At 45.0% G+C, this 20,164-nt stretch overlaps 1 protein-coding gene across 1 annotated transcript in view; it reads left to right on the top strand.

The window, feature by feature from the left end:
• The first annotated feature begins 964 nt into the window (after positions 1 to 964).
• The window catches only part of LOC113481147 (USP6 N-terminal-like protein), a 68,753-nt gene continuing 49,553 nt past the window's right edge, over positions 965 to 20,164 (top strand). Inside the window, exons 1-2 of the mRNA XM_026850503.1 lie at positions 965 to 1,068; positions 1,250 to 1,331. The gene's annotated coding sequence lies outside the window, so the exon portion shown is untranslated. The remainder of the gene's footprint in view (positions 1,069 to 1,249; positions 1,332 to 20,164) is intronic.

Here is a 20,164-nt window from a genome sequence, read left to right as displayed (position 1 = left end):
TGGTCTTGTGGTCTTCAGCATTGTTTTCATCCTTAGAAATGCCTTCATCCCTTCTGTAATGGGAAAACAGAAAGGGAAAAATGGGGGGCTGAATGGATTACGGTTTTTCTCAGTTCTTTGAATACCAACTGGCAATGGCTGACGCCTGTGAGTCACCCGCAGAGACTAGGGAAAACAAGCAAGTCTCTTTTTCTCTGTCCAAGGTAAACCAACACACTGCATGAGTAAGTTTTCTCACAGTTCATAACAAGGTCCAGTTGACAGGAAGTATGTGAGGTGTTGTCAGGCTGATCCTGTACCTTCCCCTTGCTGGTTTAGTGCTTTGACTGGAGAAGTTGTCCCACCCTGTTTCCTTACTTGCCCCCCACTTCCAAATCCTCTCTCTGTTACAGTGTGCTTGAGGATGATTGTTCATACACTGTGTTCATTGCTGTCCCCAAACCATTGCATGAAGAGAACAGGGAAAGTAAAACCATATTATGTGCGGTAACCTTTGCTTCAGTTGTATCGTCAGAAAAACATTTCCTTATGGCTGCTTAGAATTTTTTTTTTTTTCTGATACCTCTTCTTTGGCATGAAGTGGGCACTTGGCGTGCCTGCAGTGAGAAGTTTCTGCAGCCTGTGGAGGTGACTTCTGTCACAGCTTTTGCTCATTGCTGCTAGAGGTCTTTTGTGTGACTAACATACAAAAGCTTTATAAAGTAATCAGTGGGAAATTTAAAACCTTTTATATTATGAAACCATAATGGTGAATCAATAATAATAATAATAATGATGATAATGAAGAAATGGAAGCAGCCTGGCTCTGGCATCAGTTGGGATTCATCTGCTCTGCAAACTGGAAGAAATGGCACAACTGCTGCGGAGCAGATCGTCAGCAGCATCTCTGGGAGAGGAGTAGGGGAGTTGCAGAGGTGACTGCTTGCATCCCATTTATCAGCCTCTTTTCTGCTCTTCTACTTAGATGCTGACTTCAGTGCATTGACTCTTGAGTAGGCTTTGCTGGACTTGCCCTTGCTTTGGGACTCATAGTCTTGCCTGTTACCTAGGCTTCCTGCTGTGATTCTGGTGAGTCCCCTGACAGCCTCGTGCCAGGTACCTCCGCTGTGGTGCCAGGGCTAGGCAGGAGTGTGCTCAGGGCAAGGATCTAACACCCTCCCATCTCTCATGAGGCTGCCTTGGCATCCATCCCTTTCACCAGCCAGTTCGTATTAATGTCACTATTTACTATTCTCTCTAATGCTTACAGGATTTGCCAGTTTCCATATGCTGATGGGGATTGTGTTCTGGCTCTTTGTCGGTGTCTTAAGAGAAGCTGATGCTCTGAACAGGTACGTTTGCTGTGCTCCTGGCTGGGGGGTGTCTTTATATGTCCAGGAGTGAAATGTGTGCAAGTCTGGCCTTATGGGTGTGGATTGACAGATACTGTGGGAGAGACCACTCTGCAGTCAATAGGGTTTTTTTTTTCCCTCCAGATGTGTTGTGAAAACACTCAGGCAGCAGCTAAGGTTTGCAGTGAGCCTTGCTGACATCCCTCTGAGGAAAGCATTGGAAAACAGCGTTGCTGCAGCGCAGCTCCTGGGAGGCCACACTCCTTCCTAACGTGGGCACAGCCTTTTCCTTCCCATAGCACCAGCTGGGGAATCCCAGTCGAGCTTGTGGCTGCGTGCCACTGCTGCTCCCTCCTCCTTTACTGGCCTTCAGTAGCTCCCCCGTAGCGTGTGTCTGTCTGCTGTCCCGAGTGGGGGTGGGAGGAAGCTGTTTTCATGTTGATATCCAACCACGAACAAATCTGCTGTTGTTTTCCTAATGTACGACAAAAACAGCCTGTAGTAGCTCCCTGCTCTACTCTGCCACTGTTTACCATCAGAAGCAGTGGGGTAGTGCCTCCGCTGCACTGCCCAGGGCATCTCTTTGCCCCAGTTATTTGATGTATTTATTGCTTTAAGGCATCAGTGCTCAACTGAAAGATCTCGTCTGTGCTCTCTGCAACTGTTTGGTATTGTAAGTGGATTGCTTGAGTAGGTTCCAGTTATTGAGATGCCAAGCATGCTTTCAGCCATGCCTGTCCCTGTGCTACCACCAGGTCTGCTTGCACCACAATTTCAATCCCTGCATTACTTTGAGGAGGAGAAAATATAGGTCTGGGTTGCAGGCTACTTTTTTATTAACTGGAATTATGTTCCCAGCTGACCAGAGGTGTGTGTGCAACCACTGGAATTGGAGGGGAATATTTTGCCATTTCTGTTTGCTCAGGGTTAGTCTGAGAAGCAGGTGGATGGATGCTGCTGCACAAGCACCGATGGACAGGGAGGGGTTGGCCTGGCATGCCGAGCTCAAGCCTCCAGCTTGCCATGAGAATTTAGAGAGCAGAAGCAACTCCTTGCAAATGCCCATCCTTGATGGATCTCATCCCAAAATGGCATTTGGTCTGCCTGAATGACCCATTTGATCGTAGGAGGATGTAACTCGCTGCATGAAGCTTTCTTGATTCCTCAAAAAGTGAAATGGATTCATTATGGAAAGCGATCTTTCTTGAAAACCCACTTCATCCAAGACTGTCTGGGCAGCACAGCAAATGCACCAGAGAAGTGGGAGTCAGGGCAGAACTGTTTTCACTCAGTTCCCCTGGGGTTTTCTGGGGTTTATTGCACCGTGCAAGCTGACATGCTCTCCACTTCAGAGCTTAAAGCAGAGCTGGTTAGTAGAGCACTGCCTGTGCTTCCCAGGCTAGCCTTCTTTTTTTTAACTTTCCTTTTCTTAAATTTTCTAGTGTAAAAGGCCTCATTTTAAAGGGAGAACTGTAATGAGAAGAGGGACAGCAAAGGTACGGTGCCTCCATTTGCTAGCAAGCTGTCGCAGGTGTTTATGAGTCGGAGAGAGCCAGCACTGAGTCAGTGCCCCAGACTGCTGGTGACTCAGGTGGCAAAAGCCCAAGTCGTTTTCTTACATGCCTGAGTTGCAGTGAATTTCCTGTAATAGAGTTTCACCTCCTGTAGTGGCTGTGTAGTGAGCGATGTGTCATCCTCTTCCTCCCATACAGGTTATGAGCAGCTTGGTTCACAGGGGATGCAGGCAAGTGGTGGTGGTGGCACTTCTCTTCCTACCAAAACAGGTGGAAACTTGATTTACCCCATCACCCTCAACCCTACCTCTATCCTTTTTTTTTCCAGGTTGTTTTTTTTTAAGATGGGACAAGTCACAGTAGTTGCAGCTGTCTGTCTGTTGAGCTTGATGTGATTCTCATGCAAATCTGGAGGTTTTGTTCTTCTGGCAGGTCTGTGTTATCCACTACTTCATCGTATTGGAAAGGGATCTATTTTCTGAAACATGGTTTATTTTTAGTCAAGACTTTCCCTGTATAACTGGCAAAAGTTCAGCATTTGCAGCGCAATTTGCAGAAGAAGCAATTTCACCAAATACTAGGGCTGGGGGAACAGAGAGGAAATGTCATATTAGCTAGTGAAAAAACTAAATGCTGACTTGAGAAAATAGCTTGAGACACTATTGTGAGAGCATAAGGATGGGTAATGCAAGTTGAAAACCGCATTGTGTTTGCTGCAGTGGATAATTCTACCTGGGTTGCTCTTGTTTTTCCTCATGACATCTGCCACAGGCGTTAACCAGCAGTGGATGGATGCTAACTGCTGTTCAAGGTAGTCAGCTTTTTGGCCTGACCCTGAGCAGTGAGTTAGCAGTGAGTCAGCAAACTCCCCTGGACTGTAGCTCCCATGGGTGCACATCCATGCAGTGCACTGCACTGTCCTGTCGTGCCTGCGCTTGGGGCCGCTGGCGCCTCACCGAGGGTCAGGCTCTGTGATAGACAGGCACTACCATCCCGTGCTTGAGTACCCTGAAACGAGTGGGGTGGCCCATGGGATGTCCTGGGGCGGTGCTGCAGCTGTCTCCTCCTCTCCTCCCCAGCTGCTGCTCCAGGGACAAACTGTCTTCATTTGCCTCATTGCTTTCACCAGATGCTCCTAACTGCTCTGGGTCTTGAACTGGCTTTCCCTTCAGATGTGCAGAGATATTTTCTTGTTGTTGCATCCCCCCTGACATTTCCACCACTCTTTTCACAGAGGCATCTTTGTTACCATTAGCTGTTAATGCTGCAAACACGACACATCCGAGGATGACACCAGGGAGTGGATGACGGTGTGCAAAGCCTAGATACTTACTCCTTTGACAAATGAGACTTGGCTCCATGTGTGGGCACATAAATGATTTGTTTGCGCTGCGGGTTAACTCCTGCAGTTTATTGTTCCTTTTTTTTCCCTCCATAGCAGACAATTGCATAGCAGCTTTGTTACAGTTCCATTAAGAAAACAAAGAGAAACTGTTGAGTTTCAGTTTTCTTCTGAATGGTTGGAAACCAGAAGAAAGAGGGGAAGTAGCACTAGGATTTTAGTTTGCATTCTGCCTGAGTGGGTATACGTTGCCGGCAGGTAATGGAGCCATATCTTTGTGAAAGGATTGGGGATGAAACTTCTAAGTGCAGTTTCAGTCACTGGAGTAGAAGCACCATGAGAATCAAGGTAAGAGCACCCATCAGCTGTCTAGAGCAGTAATCTTCCCGGGGGAATTAATCTAATTTAACCTGATAAAAGAATTTATGCAGTGGGTTAAGTCTCTGCCATTTCCTGCTGAGCTTCCTGAGAAGATGGGGAAAAATTAAGTGCCAAAACAACCCTCTTCTCTCCTGGGGAGGCTTATGTTTTTCTAAGACCTGTATCTTCCTGATGAAGAACCATCTTTATCAGCTGGTAAACTGGGATTGTTTTAGCTACTGAGTTTTCTCTGGTTCCCTGGGGACTTGTTCATTGTGAACCTATTTGCAATCCCCTGTCCATCTGGGCATCTGGGATGCAGAACATCTTGCATGTGTCCCAGTGTTGCTGCAGTGGCCAGCCCCTGTGGATATAGAACTTTCATAAGGTTGAAGGTTTTCATTAGGGAAAGTTGATGGGTGGGTGTTTTGGTTTTTTTTTCTCCTTTTTGTCTCTTTATATTGCCAGTTATGTCAGGGGAACTTCTGTCATCTTAGTGCTTTTTCCCCAACAGGTATTTCTCATCCTCGCTGTCTCTTGCCCTCAGAGGCCAAAAGAACCAGATATGTTAGGAAAGCCAGTCTTTACTTTAAATGGCCTTAAGCAGGTGAATATTCAGCTCAATTTCCTTTCACAGCAGCTTGTTATGAAATTATCAGGAATCTTAGGGTTAGCTTTTCTTCTAACCCTTGGGTGGAAGCAAGGAGGGTTTTTCTCCAGTGGGAGAGTGCTTGGAGAAGGTGTCCACCTCAAGCTTTGAGTACTCTGGCAGGAAAATACTTCTCCTATCAGTGAATTTTTGCTGATACCGTTGAACTATGCTTAAAGTATGTGGGCATATATTGTAATCTGCTGGCGCAGACACTGAAAATAGCTGTTCTGGTTTGGACCAAAGGTTCATCTAAGCTGCTTATGTCCAAAGCAATACCCTGCCTCCAGTGGCGGTAGAGGAGCTGCTCTGGAAGAAGCTGTATGGAAGCTGAGCAGCCTAATTTAAGACTCCATCTGCTCTAGCAGCAAGTGTCCTGGGCTTTGAGCAGGCTGAGAGCTCTGCTAGGCAGCCCCAGGTGGTGTAGCAGGCAAGGAGCAGCCAGGTCTGTGGCTGAATGCTGAAGCCAAGGTCTGCACGTGTGGCTGCAGCAGTGGGAAGGCTGTCTCTGGGTTACCTGCAGTGAAGGATAGAGCTGACTTTTGCAAGGTTCAGATCACCACTTTTAAAGGCTTTGTTTAGCGCAGACGAGCAGTTGTGACCTGCAGATCTGTTCCTTGGGCATTTTGCCGTTTGTGCTTACCCAGCCCTCTAAGCATGACAACGCCAATTTAAGTGTCTTTCAATTTGCTTTCTGTCACATGTAGAGATCTCATGTAGCCCTTGTGGAGGGGCAGCGTTTGGTGCCTGTCTAAGTTGCTACTTATCCCTTGAGGTTGTTCTGCTTTGCTCTGTAATTACTTGCCACGCGTTCCATGCTTACCGGCAAGCAGCTTTTGCTGTAGTTTTTAAAAGGGAAGATAAGAACAGCGGACAGACAGACATCTGTGAGAGCTGCTGGTAGTGGTCAGGGGGAATGGTTTGAGCCCTGATACTTGCATGGAGCATACTCTCCAGGCAGATCCCATTGCAACTCCTGATGAAGTTTCCCTTTTCTTGGCTGACTCGTTGGAAAACCCTTTTCAGTCCGAGTTTGGTTTGGAAAGAGAAGCACCCACACAGATGGCTGCTCTTCAGCTGTCATTCACATTAGGGGTTTTTTATGCTCCTTTTTGCGTTACCCTCAGGTGAAACCCAGGCTGTCTGCCAAAAAACATCCCTGAATTAAGAAAGAAGCTAAACACTAGGGATATTCTGGTTTTATTCTCCAAGCTCAAAATGCAATGGGCTATCTAATATTAGTTCATAAGTGATTGTGTTGCTTTTTCTTTTTGGCTAAGTTTCCATGTAGTTCACTTGTTTGTTTTTCCTCAGATAAAAGATACAGGTTTTATTAAGACTTGTTTTGGCTGTGTTTTGCTCCTTGCTTGAGACTGCCTGAATGGTGCCACTTTTTCCAGACAAACGCCAGTGTTCTGCTTTGGAGTCCTGCTGGTCTCATCTGATAAGGGGTTTGTTCTGTTTTGTTTTTTTCACCCTAAGTAGCTCTCAGAAGAATTGCTTAAATAACAAGAAGTATTTTTAGGTCTTTGAGATTCTGTAACTGAAGGCAAGGGAAGGAGAGCAATAGCATTGCTGAAAGACTTGGGTTTGGTGTGCTGGTGATTTATGAAACTGAAGTTAGAGCCTCTTGCTTGTATCCTTTGTTGGGATCAAGGATGCTATGGGTGGCACAGTCCATGTGAACTCCCAGATTTCTGGCCATACAGGATCTTTGGTCTTGCATTGTTCCTGGCTTTTTAGCCAGTAGAAGAGAAGCGGTTAAGTCATGGCTGGCTGGCATGCATCTGTGGCTGGATTTTACTCTCTAAGTGCCCTTGAGAGAATTCTGGAGGGTCCCGCACTGGGCTGCCAGGGTGCAGGAAGATGAGGCTGAGGAAGAAGGTAGAAATGGCAGCCTGAAGGCAAAGATTCCTGGTGGGTTTCTAGAATAACAGCTTTCTGTCCACTTCTTTATTTCTCTAACCCTGCTAAAGTGTGGCAGAGCCTGTGGTAGGCTTTGGTAGGCTGGAGAGATGCAGGTGCAAGGAGGTGGCTGGTACTTCTAGGTGTATGAACTCATTCCTGAAATACCCCTTCTTAAAAAAAGTTTTTTCTAGGGTAGCTGTTTTTGGGGCCTTGCTGGCCATGCTCTGAGTGGAAATGGGTCTGTCTGGAGGCTGCTTTAGAAGGACAAGCACTCATACATTCATGGTGTGCAATGATGCCATCAGTCCCCACCGTGTTTCTATACCTCTTTGTTGCATGGTGAAGACCATGCCAAGGAGAAGCACAGTGTCCCAGTGATTTAGCAAGTTGCATTTAAATATGCTGAGATTTGTCACTGCAAAATCAGCGGTGGCTTGAAAGATGTGCCTGCTGTCCCTCTCCTGCAGCAAGGGTTGTTTAAAGGACGGAACTGTGGAAGGAGACGAAGCAACAGATGCAAATTTTCTTCAAGGAATGAGAGGGCAAGTAAGATTTTCACTGCTGTTCCTGTCCACTGCCCCATATTTATTCCAGCTCTGCAGTGTCCCATCCTGCGAGGGCCCTCAACCTTCACCTTAGGAGGTGTAGCTTGCTTTCGAGACACAAGAGGATGAAGAGGGGCCCACATGGCTGATGAGGCACCTCCTTCCCTCCACAATCAATCCTTCGTTCCATGTTTGCTGCCCCCAGCAGCCTGGGCACGGTGGGGCTGGGCTGGACCCCCGCCTGGGTGGGCGTCGTGAGAGGACTTCCCTGCGTGGTGCAAGTGCTGGGGGCTGCTGCAGCCTCTCACCCGGTCGCTGCTAAATGCACTCTTGGATTAAACTGGGTAAAAACCAGGCTTGTGGGAGCTGGGTAAACATCTCTACCACAGCGATTTTCTTTTTGGTCTTTATTTCCTAGCGTGCAACTGCTGTAACTCCTCTGTGTTACTTTTATCATCCTCGATTTCTGAATGTATGTTTTTCTTTTTCTTTCTTTCCTGAGGGTTTTGGGCAGTGTTTTCCAAAGCTATTGTGGTGGGCATTTCCCCTTCTCTCCCAGCAGCAGCTTTCATTTTTGAATGAATAGCTCAGCATTGTTCACATTGTCTTCCAATTTTATGTTGTTTCTTTTTTTTTTCCCCTCTCCCTTTTGACTTTGACTAAAGCAGTCTCCAAGACGCTTCTGGAGTCCTTTGGTTCACTTTGCAGAAAATATTTTTTTCCTTTTACAGAAGGTCTCATATTAAAACTCCAGGCAGGAAAACTGCTTTTGTAGCACTCACATTTGAATTTCTGAAAGCCTGATTCTTGTGGGCTTTTTGCTTGGGTTTTGGCCAGGTTTCATTTAGATTGTGCCAAGTTCAGCTTTAAGCAGGACTTCATAAGCTTGATGGAGTTGACTTTTGCTGAAATGTTTCAAATGATACAACAGACCCTGCTACTTCTGGTTTCTGCATAGCATCCCACGTGTTAAATCTGTTCTACTCTTCCAACCCAATGTCTATTTCCCCACCCTGCTCTCCAAATCCCTCCAAAAATAACAGGATATGTACACATATGTGTTTGCCAGGCTTGACATAGCTTTGCACCAAAGAGGTTTATCTCTTTATCTACGTTGAACTCCGAAGCTGGAGCCTATGGTCAGCGTGGCATACATCTGCAAACCTCCCTTGTTTTGTTTGGAGTGTGATCTTCTGGCTGTACAAAGACTTATGTTTGTTTTTCTAATTTAAAATGAGCAATAATAATTAATTAATAACTAATTAAAATGCAATAATGAATTTCTCCATTCAGATTTTTTTTGAACTAACTATCTTTTAAGTGAGAAGTGGGCTTTGTTTGCGTTTCTGACTTTTTCCCTTTCCCTTTGAGTACTGAATACTGGTGAAAGGCTTTGGGTTATATCAGCCCAGGTAGATGGTATTTGTGGCATAGCGGTGGTGTCCCCTAGGATGTATCTGACTTCTTTCCTTCTCTGCTAACAAGCACTGATCTTGTCAAGGGGGAGAAGATCTCCTTGTCCTTTGGGTACTGGGAGTCTGCTGATCCTGCAGTGGGAGGACTTCAATGAGCAAACTGGTTGGGGACTGGATGTGAGCCACCCACAGCAAGTCACTGAGATCTTCTCAACCACCATCTAACTACCATGACCTTCCAGTGTTTGCAGCTTGTGATCTGATGCTCAGGAGATAGGTTTCCTGAGTGTTAACTGTTTGAAGGTGCAATCCAAATCCTTGACCCAGTTGGCCAAGTTGGATATGGTCTAATGAACAACATGCTCCTCAGCTATTGTGCCCCTTAAGATTGGAAAAAAAAAAAAAAAAAAGAGGGAGAATGGGACACATGTAGAGATTAATAACCTTTTCTTAAGTTGCTGTTCTCATTTATCCTTTGAATTAGTTTTTTTCCAGTGTAACACCAGAATTTTGCAATAAAATCCACATGTGAGAAACCAGTGGCGTGTCTTCTAGTCAAAACAGGCTCCATGTCATTTGACTACTTAAATGGTCAGAGAGAAATGTTTGGATTAAACAACTGGAGACCACATGCATGTTGAATGTTTAGTTTAGTTTCTCCCCTTTATACTGTAATGACAATGCTGTTAGAGAAACCATGAGGGGAACATTTCTCAGAGCATCTCTTCTGAGTTCATGTGTTTAAAACTGCAAACTTGAGTACTTTTAATCACAGCCAAAACCTTTTCAAATTTTTTTGGGTTAGGTTTTGTGACAGGACAGCTCTAGTATGTGTGCTTGCTGCTGCTGGTATGTTGGCCTCAGAGCAGAGGAGGTTGTGTTTCAGCCCTTGACCTCTTTTCAAGTCAGGCCTCGCTGTGTCAGCCCATCTGAGAAGCTTGGTGGTGTGGAGGGATATTAACTATTTTTCTTGAAAATTATGCAGTGTTTGCTTATATTGACCTGGGGTAATATTGCAAGCACAGTAATGACTTTTATTTCCAAAGGAAAAGATGCACTTTATTTCCTCCTTTAACCTCATTTCACTTGAGGTTGCTCTAAGCAGCAATTTCTTTGACTGTTCTCAGGTACCAGCCAAAAATACTGGTGTTCAGGCTTCAGAAGGCTTTATCTGTAGGTTAAATGAAGGAATAATTTAATGAAGGACCTAACCATGTCACTGCAGCATCCCTTACATAGGTGTAGTCATGATTACCTAAAAATGCTGAAGGTATAAGGTAAGAAGTTAGTTATGCTCTTCCTTGAAAAACCTGGTTAGAATTAGAGGTCAATTGAAAACAATGTAATTTTCAGAAGGGCTTGTAATTGACTGAATCCTGAATTCAGACAGTTGTCTGAATATTATTTCTGAATGAAAGCACCATTTCCTTCTTTCTGCCACCAAAATTGGAGATGGCCTTTCAGACCTCAAAAGACAAGGTGAGCAGTAGTCATCTCTGTGCTGCACTGGTTTATCTCTTTGACTCTTCTTGTCTGGTGTATTAAAAACCCTCCAGGTAGGCTGGGTTATGTTTAAATTAGCTGGTTCTCTGCCTCGGTTAAGAAGCTCTCTTGGATAAATGTTTAGTGTTAGCATTGAGAGAGAACATTTCTGTAAGTAGCCCAATGCCAAGGCTATTGGTATGTTAATTCAGAAAAAAAAAATTAAAAGAAAAAGGAAAAAATAATAACCATAGACTATGCAGCTTACTTGATCTTTCTAGACTTAGAGGTTTGGCAGGCATGTTGTGACTCCTGCTTTCCTGATGGAAACCCTTTGGATTAAACTTTGAGTCGAGGGACTTTGTACATCTGGTATGGAAAAGCCTTCAAGAGTACCCAGCTCACAGCATCTGTGGAAAAACCAGCTGCTCTGTCTGCTTGTGAGTGGTTGTCCTGGGGATCTGCCTGAAAGTCTGTTTTTTCCATTACCTGATCACAGTGTCAGGCTTGGCACATTTTGTCACGCAAAATAATACGGATAGGGTTTGCAGTTGGCACACCTTTTAAAGAGCTTATTATTATAACCTTGCCATACCACATTAATTATGCTGCTGAGGCAATGATAGTGATACACTAGTATAGCTACAATGGTTCTTACACCTAGACTACCAAGGATCGCTTTGGTACTGTCCTTCCAAGTTGGCATGCTGCAGAGGTACAGGGTGGTTTTGTTCTGCTGTACTTGCTGCCTCATCATGTTTGTAGTGGTATCTGCAGTAAAATAATTCCTTGATATCCCTAATAAGATTGCAAAAGCGGCAAGGATGAGGTGTGAGAATAGACTTGGCATTAATAATTTAGAAGCTAGATGTCTGGTGCTTTTTTAATCGTTGCAGTCACACACATGAAAATATAATTTATGTATTGATATGATACAAACACCCTGCAAAATGTGTACAGTTTAAATTTTTATCTGTATAAAACCATAGCTGTAGACATAACCATTCATATTATGCTTAACTATTAATATATGTAATGAAGGATTGCCCTGGGTGTTGGACTGAACTTGAGAAGTCACGGTGGTCCTGCTTACTAGAGTATTTTTTAAGCTGTATTGATCTGCAGATTGGCCAATCGACTCCTTTTTGGTTATAAACGTAATCCTATTGAAGACAAGTCTTTGGATTAATTCCAGTTGCATGTTGCTTTCCTTCCAAATGTAGAATTACAATTTGTCAAAGTAGCAGGGAGGTGGATGCTTATTGGATGCTTTTGAGTTCTTGAGAGGTTTTTGGGGACACCCTCCACAGTGAAGAGGTGAGAAGCTGCCAGCCTTCTCAGTTTGGTGAGCTTGTTCCCTGGTGTGCTCCATCTACAGAGCAGATGCTGAAGGGCACCAACTCGGTGCATGTTTTGCAAGCTCTGCGCTGAAGCACTCTGCTTGATTTGAATCTGTGAAATTGCTGTGTCTTTTCCCTGGAGGCTGAGCTATTTGCCTACCTGGAATTGAAGAAAAGAAAAAAAACAGCTCTTATTAGTAGGTCAAAAAGAGCAGTCTGCCAGCCTGCCTAATGGATGGGTTATGCTATAGCCTGGAGCTGGGCTTTTTGATAAGAGCAACTCAAATAAGAAAATCAAGCTAACCTCCAGACAACCAGAAACCAAAAGTAACAAAGGAAACATCTGCTATTCAGATGAACTGATATAGGTGAGGGAGGAAAAAACAAGTCATCGGAGACCTCCAGAGGCTTGCTACTTTAGTCAGAAACCTGCAGTTTGGAGACGGCAGGCTTTTCATAGTCCAGTGATGGTGATGCTGATGTTTCTATGGTGCAATCCAAGGCAAAAGCTGGCTGTGGGTGATGAAAAGTGGTGGAAGGTGATGAGCTAGGATGCAGGAAAGCCAGGTCTCAGGTCTTGCTCCATTTAGATGAGTTGAGATGCACCTCTCCAGGGCAGCTCCAGTTCTCTTCTCCCCTGTGGTTTCGATGCGATGAGAAGTACCGTGGGGAGGAAGGGAACCTGGTCCCAGCACTCGCCTCCATTTTTGGCTTGCATGGTAAACCAGAGCACAGTGCTAGTGTGTGGCAGCACTGAGGGACTTGCTTGCCTGCTCCGTGTGAGCATCTCCCCATGGTGGTACAGCAGGAGCCTGGTCTGCAGGATACTTAGCTTTGTGCTGAGATGGGTTGGTTTATTTGAAAGTCTGGCACAAGGCAGAGATGCTTAGGTTAATGATTTTATTACTATAGAATTTGTAGTGCTGGGTTAAGGATGGATCCCTGCAAACACGAGAGCAGGAGGGCTATTTGTTTGGGTTACTCTCCTAATTGCCAGAAGCCCACCTGTTACGAGGTGGGAGAAGAAACACCAGGAAGGATTGTTTTAGCTGAATGCTGAATGTAAATAGCAGGTACAATATGCCCACAGGCTGCAATGTCAGCATGTAAATGTAGTGAATAGGAGAGAGGACAGACTGCTTGTATTGGCACTGCTGTCAGCTCTCATTTTCTCACAGCTGGGGGACCATGAATGCACAGACCCCATTGACGGGATGTCCTGGCTTTAACCTTCTCGGTGAAGGGATTTGCTGCCCTGAAGCATAACACATTTATGTATGCACCTTTCCAATAGCAAAGGGTTTCACACCCCTTTGCTGCACAGTCCCTACCGGCCCGGGAGGTGGCTGGTGCCACATTGCTTGTCTTCACCTCTCTATGGAGTGAGAGGTGATGCCTAGCACAGAGTTCCTAATTGTGATCATCACTCTCATTATTGCTGTCTGTAGAGCTGATTCTTTTATTTAACCAGCAACTGATGAGAGCATCCTTATAAAATTTTAGTAACCTATTATTTTAATATGTTAGAAGTCTTGGCTCCTTGTATTTAGAAGTGAGTAACCTGGTGTGAGAGTGTCTAGTTGCTGACAGTGTGCACAAATGCTTGAAGCAGCTGCCAAGAGTGGGAAGTACAGGAGGAGCACAGAGAAACGGGAAGATTTGGTCAGCCTCGTTGGAAAGCAGCTATAGCAGCGAGCAAATGCTTCCTCTTACGTGCACATGCAATTTCTGACATCAAGGCTGATGAGGTGCCTTGGCTTGGAGGACAAGTTGAATGATCTGTGTAAGGTCCTTGTGATTTCCTCTCTTGAGGCAGAAGTGGCTAAAACCTTTCAGAAGAAGAGAACTCCATCTGATTTTTGTTGCTGCTAATTTGTTCAGGATGGTTGGTTGCTGCAGAGAGAAGTGTCTTTGATCCCTGCTCCATATTACTGGTGTTGCATCTGCTCCTGGTTCAAGGGAGATGGAGATGTCCTCTGTGTGAGCCATCAAACTGTTTCCTGGACCTTGCTGGGTTCATGCATCTTCTGACAGAGCAACCCTAAAGTGGAGCTGATCAGCTTCTTCCCTGCCTTGAACATCTCCATTGTTAATGAGAGACGTTTTTATTTTGGAGGAAAAACACACCTGAAGCTGCCCTGGCAGGTTTGCTTGTGCCAGGGTTTGACTTGTACCCTTGGTCAAACAGAGGAACAGTTTGGAAACATGCCCTGGTCCTTCAGCTGCCACAGGACAAGTGCAGGAATAGAGTGGCTTAAAACCCTCTCTGTTCAGCAGTATGACACAGCACTGTCTTCCTACTCTTTGTGTGTGTACTGTTTTTTCCAATATCATTCGCCAGTTAACGGTTTAATGTGTGTTTGCTGTGAAAAAGCTGTGGTGTAGAGAGGTGATCCTGGCGTGTCTTCCTGGAAGCTTGTGTCTGGCGCAAGAGGTTTGTAAGCACAATCTGCTTGTTGCAGCATCTAAGATTGCAGTGGTTGATGTGGCAGGGATGTCCAGGCAGATGGAGATGCTTCTTGCCCTCAGATTTCCTCTGTAAACCTTGTGGCCCATTAATCATGAGAGTGGACGTCTTTTGTAATGGGCCAATGGATGTGGATGCTGGATAAATTTTATGTAACTTATAGAGGATCTCAGTCCAGGAGCCTGATCTGCATTTGGGTTGATGAAGGGTTGCTGTGCTTGTTCTTGTCCATTTGAACACCTGCATTTTCTGTTTCAGTGACACACTGTGGAAAAGATGGGACACGCTTTGTCTTGCTGCCTGAGGCTCTGCACCAGAGAAAACAGCATTTCACCTCCAAATCATCTGCTCAAGAAAGAGCAGGAGGCTGCTGTTCTCTACAAGGGCAGTTAGAAGTATCTGTGCTCCCTCCTTGGTCTGCTCATATTGCAGAGCCCTGGCATAGATCATCTCTTAAGATGCCAGGACAGAAGGCTTAGATGCTGGAGCCCAAACCTGTCTGTAATGCCAACGTAAGGTAGCTCAAGAATGGAGGATCTGCCACACCGGCTCCAGCCAAAGTCCAACTCTGCCAGTATCCACTTGCCTAGTGATGACCAGAGTGGATCCTCAGGAGGCAGAATGGTTCACTGGATTTGACAGCTGCAGACAGTCTTGTTCTCCTGCAGTTTGCATGTTATTTTGCAGACATTTTCTGTAACTTACTCTGAATAGCAGAACATGCCACAGCCCATTTGTGGGTCACTTGGAAGAATTATTTCCTCCTTCTGTTTGACTTTTTTTCCTCTGCTGTCTCATGGTCTTTCACTGTGAGTGGTTGTTCTTTGGTCCTAACATGGTTTGTATGACACCAGCGGCTCCTGCAGATTTCTTGCCTCAGTACATAATGCCTTTTTTTCTGATGCTCGTGGCTTAATATTTCATGACAATATACTGTCTGCCTTGATTCTGCTGCTCTCGAGTCTGCATTAGGCAAATGCTTTGTGGATGCTTTGAAGAGGATTAGAACTGACCTTCTAATTGGAGAGAAAATAGGGTAATTGCAGACTTAGTTGAAAAAGCATTCTGTGCTACATTGCATTGACTTTCTTGCTGGGGGAGTTGTTGAACATACTGAAGAGAAGGAATTTGGAAACGTGCCCACGTGACCCCACATCTATTACTCAGCAGGCATTTTTGTTGCACATCTTGCATTTATTCTCTTGCTGAAACTTCAGGCGATTTATCAGTCCTTCCATTCTATAGCTGGACACCCTTTGCACTGTCTTTCCAGCTAAAAATGAAGTGAGAGCAATGCTTGCTAACAGCATGATCTCAGCAGTTCATCTAGAGGAAGACAGAAGTTTGCTGCTCTCTCCAGTTAGTCACTCAGAAGTACTGAGAACTGCAATGAACTCATTTCAGTTTTCCAAATGCTGTGATAAGAGAATAACCAGCCTTGTTTCCTCAAAGTGCCCGGAGTGTATGTCTATGCACGTAAAAATCTAGTGCATCCAAAGGCCAAGTCACAGGTTTCTGTGCAAGAGCACTACTGCTTGAGATGGCTTGATGGAAATAGTCATGCATCCAGTGAACTGATCGTCATGCTCCACAATAAACCGTACAGTTCCAAGCCGCTTAATTTACTGTGGTGTGTGGGGAGGACAGGTCAGTGTTGGCTGTGGGTTCTTCTGGTCTTCCCTCAGCAAAGATTTTTTCCTTGCATATCTCTGGGTTTTTGCTTTGTGTGTATTACTTGGTATGGACTGTGGAGGCAAAGGGGAAACTCTGCCAGTTACCATGAATGGCTAGGGCTCTTGCTCGAGGTGACTGATGAAGGGGGCCGGCTAGAAGTTAAGCCTTGTGTGTTCTCTGTGCTCGTCCATGTTGAGAGGACTGGAGATCCATCAACAGCAATGAAGTAGAAACTGGGTAGTGACTAGTTTTGGTGAGACTTTTCCTTTATGTCTTGGTTTCTCTTTCCAGTGGGATTTCCTTAAAGCTTTCTCCCCCATCCTCTGTGGCTGGTGCTAGATCAGATTAAGGGCCTTTGTGCATGGCAAGAGCTCCCAAACACTACGTTGGCTAATTGATGGTGGGTCTGAGCAGAGGAAATGGCTGCCTGCCTGAGCACTCAGACTTCTCCTCTCCTCTTGTTTTTTGGGTCGTCCCACAGTACCTGTCATGGTTGCCCTTGAGGCTTGTATTACTGTGCATGTGGGATTTGTTCTTCACCTGGGACCAGAATGTGACTGATGTTACTTTAGGAATAGCAGCTGCAGCAAAACCAGGCTGCTCTCTGAAAAGCATTTAGTTGCGGTTTTTCCCCTGTGCCACAACAGATCGCTGCAGACTTCTCCGTCTCTTGTTCTAAATGCAAGTAGCTTGCTTTGGTCTTTCATGTCCTTGAAGAAACTTGTGGCAACACACTACCAAGATTCTGCTGTTGAGGTATGCCATGGACATGTCCTTCCCCTGAATGGAGGAGGAGAGCAAGGACCAACAATGGCAGACGTTATGCATTAAACAAGGTGTCTTGCTGCAGTGTAGTTGGCATTAGTGGTCCTGGGAACTAAACTTCTGTGGGGCTTGGTGTACCCCTGTGTCCTTTCCACCATGAGATGGGACTTTGCACAATCTGTCTTTGCAAAGCAGAGGCAAATGCTGTTGGAGAGCTTTCTCTTGACCTTCTGCCTTCCTGCTGGCACAGAGCCTGTGAGGTGCCAGCCTTTTCTGATGTGAAGTCAGGAGCCTGGCGTTCCCTGAAGGGATGGAGAAGCCTTGAGGCACGTTGGGAGCTGTGAGCATCTGTGGTTGTGCTGAGCGTGCTTCGGACACGCGTGCCACGGAGTGTCTGTCAAGGCTTGGGTTTACAAACAGAGAAGCTCTTTAGTTAAGGCAGCTGGATAATGTGGCAGGGGGCCCAGGTTTGGATAAGCTTTTGGGTAGCTGCTTGAAGGAGGTGGCAGTTGCTGAAACATTCATAAATTTGACTGCGAGCAAGACTCTTGCCAGTTGCCCTCGTCCTCACTGGAGATGGGGGAGTGCAGCCAAGACCTGCCGTACTCATCCCAGGGAGCCTGCTGGTCTCTGACACATGCCTCTGTGTTAGTTCTCTTTATTAATTCCCATAATAAATTTCTGCCTTCAAAAGCCTAAATAGGCAGAGGTCTGCCAGAGCAATGGCAGGAGTGGTAGCTTTTTCTATTGGTTTTTCTTCCTCCTGTAAGGTTCATGTGAAGCAGATTGCTCTTATAGTCTCAGAAAAAAATATCAACAAAACAATGCTAAATACTGGCTATAAAAAAACCCCTACTTATTTGCTGCATGCGTGTTGCAGTGTCAATAAGGGCATCTCATGCAAGCCCCGTGTTATTTTAGCTTTTTTTCTCAATGCTTACATAAGTTTAAGACTTTTTAGTTATTATTCCCCTGTATTTAAAAATAGGGGCACAGTAGTTCAGCCTCTGAACACCTTCATCCTTTGCATGTCTCACGAGATGGCTGGGAGCTGTGTTGGTACCTGGTTTTCACAGAAGCACAGAATCATCTCAGTTGGAAAAAACTTTGAAGATCATCCAGTCCAACCATTAACTTCACACTGACGGTTCCCAACTCCACCATATCCCTAAGCGCTATGTCGACCCTACTCCAGGGATGGGGAAGAAGACATCCATGGATGGCCCCGTGTCCTACACAAGCTAGGCTGACCCATCTGGTTGTGAACATTTCCCCAAATTCTTGTTGTCTTGTTTTCCTCTATAAGTTTTCTCCTGTTTTCCTCCTGAAAAATAACACAGTGGATGGTGGCAGGAACAGAGTCGGGGAATTCAAAGTTAACTGCTGAGCTTGTCCTCATTTCACCCCTCTTGCGTCCCTCGCTATGGCAGCGTGTGTTAGCAAAGATGATGTGTTAGCTGGAAGAAATACGTTTTCTGCTGCATGAGGAATTGGCTAATCACTACGTGCCTCAGTTCTCCATTTCAGAGTATGTTCTTTAAATCTCTAAAACTGCCTGTCTTCTCCCAAGCTCATGTCTCTGAACGGGCATGAGTTTTGTTGTGAAGTCCTCTGCAGCAGTGCTATCATGAATCCAATGCTGCTTCCTACAGGCAGGTGCAAAGTGTCTTTCTGTGCGTTGTTTGGGGAATAGCTTCTGTAACAGAATAGGACTTGAAGTTTTCCTTTTTTTTTTTTTTTTTTTTTTTTTTTTTTTTTTTTTTTCTGGGGTATTTTTGCAGACGTTGTGGTTAAAGGCTTCTATTTTTAAAACCTTAAATCTTGGAATGTGGCTCCATAACAGTGTGTAGTGGGATTTGGAAAAAAGGCTGCTAAAATTGTATATAAGGAGTGGTGGAACAGTTAGATCATGTTAAAATTGGTAGACTTTCTTCTGCTCGTGCCTGTGATTTTTATTTAATTTTATTTTTCTTAATGAACACAGAGCTATGAATGTTGGTTTTTTTTTTAAAAAAAAAAACAAAAAAACAAACAAATAATGGGCCTTCCATCTTAGACAAATGTCCCTTTTTTATGGCAGTGGTTTTTTTTCCCAGTTAATGTTTTTTTTAGTGGGAGTTGCCCTGTGCTTTCCATCTGATCTCTGTACGCACACCTCTGAATGTTTCCACTGCAGAAAGGAGGACGATGCCGGTGCCAGCAGATGAACTTTGAAGGGTGCCATGCAGCAAAGTGGGACTGTTCTGAGACTTTAGGAATGAGCAAATTAAAAAAAAAACAAACCACCAAAACCCCTTAAACTTTTATTGCCATGCAAGGATAACAGAAAAACTGGTTTCTTGGTTCTGTGGTCCTTGTCATGCTAAAATACTGGAACTGAATAATCTTGTCATCCCCTAAAAAGATTTGGAGAGATTTAGGAGTGCTCAATAGTTTTTAAATGAAATAATGTTTTACCTATTGAATGCTGCAGTTGTGCTGTCATGCTCAGTGACTTAAAATGGAACTTGTGTGTGCTGCTTGGCTGCAGGACACAGGTAAGGGCTCTTTCTCCCTGTGCCATCATTGCTGCTGTTTTTCACACCGCAGACCCAAGTGGTACCCAGTAGTTGTGCTCACCCCCATCCCTAGTGCCCAATTCCAGCCATCCTGGCGGAGCCGAGTTTGAATTAGGCAATGTTTTTCTGACCAAGCCTCCTAAGAGCCTATTGAGAAGGAAGGGGAATGGATTTTTTTTTCAAGAGCAGCTGAACGCAATGCCCTAGTTACCATGGTTTTTTAAATGGAGTACTTCAGAGGATGTACAAAAGCATCTTTAGCACTTGCAGTACAAGGAGAATGAAAGGACCTAGATGTGTCAGCACTGCAGCAGAGGCTTAAATGAGTGTCATTCATTTATTGTTAGGAGATGACCCAATTTGGATTGTATCTATGGAGTGGGAGGGGAGAATGGACCTATTTCAGATGACTTCTGAGCCCTAAATGTACTTACAGGCTTTGTGTGGGGGTTGCATTGGTTCCTGCTGAGTAAACACAGCCCTTTGCAGGGTGTTCCCCATGTCCTGGCATCGTGACGTGTCCTGCCCTTCCTGGCTGGATGTATGCTGCCAAAATGGGTTGATTCATGCCACATCTCTGCGTGGTGTTGTATTGACTGGGGAAAAAATGAGTTGTCAGAACCTGCCCAGCTGATTTTTATTTATTTTACTGCATTTTCTTGCAAGGCTTTTAAAGCCTCCAGTTACTATATATTTTGCAGACTGGTTCTAGCCAAGCAGAGCCTTAGTTGAAGGCTGTGACCCTGCAAAGTAGTGGTGAAGGTAATAGGTCATTAAGTCTGTACGCAGTGGGATGCCTTGCTTTTTGCCTCTT

The sequence above is a fragment of the Athene cunicularia genome (genome assembly GCF_003259725.1).
Source record: "Athene cunicularia isolate RWA chromosome 5 unlocalized genomic scaffold, athCun1 chr5_part2, whole genome shotgun sequence".
Taxonomy (NCBI): Eukaryota; Metazoa; Chordata; class Aves; order Strigiformes; family Strigidae; genus Athene; species Athene cunicularia.
Note: the sequence above shows the minus strand (reverse complement) of the source record. Positions and strands in the feature narration are given on the sequence as shown.